Source organism: Pseudophryne corroboree, chromosome 2 (genome assembly GCF_028390025.1).
Source record: "Pseudophryne corroboree isolate aPseCor3 chromosome 2, aPseCor3.hap2, whole genome shotgun sequence".
NCBI classification, from domain to species: Eukaryota; Metazoa; Chordata; class Amphibia; order Anura; family Myobatrachidae; genus Pseudophryne; species Pseudophryne corroboree.
In genome coordinates, this window is record NC_086445.1 from 83,358,542 (window position 1) to 83,359,624 (window position 1,083).

Consider the following 1,083-nt stretch of genomic DNA (forward strand, 5'->3'; position numbering starts at 1 on the left):
CAGAGCCCGTCTATTCCCCATGGTCCTTACGGAGTCCCCAGCATCCACTAGGACAGGCATTCCCAACCGCGGTCCTCAAGGCACACCAACAGTGCAGGTTTTAGTGATATCCAGGCTTCAGCACAGATGGTTAAATCAAAATAACTGAGGTACTAATTAAGTCACCTGTGTTCAAGCAGGGATATCACTAAAACCAGGACTGTTAGTGTGCCTTGAGGACCGTGGTTGGGAAACACTGCACTAGGACGTTAGAGAAAATGGCGCTGAGCAGCGTGCTGGCTGACTGAGGAAGAAGCTCCACTCTTCAATGGTGTGTTCCTCCTCAGCTTTTATGAGGTAATTTTTTATACTGGTGGGGGTAGGACTGTGCCTCAGCAACTTATGCCCCTTATTTATGCCAGTTTCCATAGGTTTCATGCTGCCCAGGGCGCCCCCCCCCCCCTGTAGTGCCTGTGTATGTGTGGGCAACATGGCGCACTGCGCTCCCGCCAGCCGCGCGGGACCTTTAGCCGTCACTTTCTTTATTGAAGACCTGTCTTCTAACTTCTGGCTCTGTGAGGGGGGTGACGGCGGTCTGTGGGAGTGAGCATCTAGGCACGGCTAGCGTTCAGTTCCCTTCAGGAGCTAATGGTGTCCTGTCAGCCAGAAGTAGAGCCATGAAACTCTTTAGGAAGTTGGTTCCTACTTCTGCCCCCTCAGTCCCACGAAGCAGGGAGTCTGATGCCAGCAGATCTCCCTGAAAATAAAAAACCTAACATAAGTCTTTTCAGAGAAACTCAGTAGAACTCCTCAGAGTGCATCCAGTCGACCTGGGCACATTTCTAAAACTGAGGTCTGGAGGAGGGGCATAGAGGGAGGAGCCAGTTCACACCCAATTAAAAGTCTTTTGAGTGCCCATGTCTCCTGCAGATCCCGTCTATACCCCATGGTCTTGATGTCGTCCCCAGCATCCTCTAGGAAGTATGAGAAATGCTGTACTAATGCCTGTGACACATTATGCTACACACCATAATGCCCAAGACATTATGCCACGCACCAAAATGCCCAAGACACATTATGCCATGTACCACAATGCCCAAGACA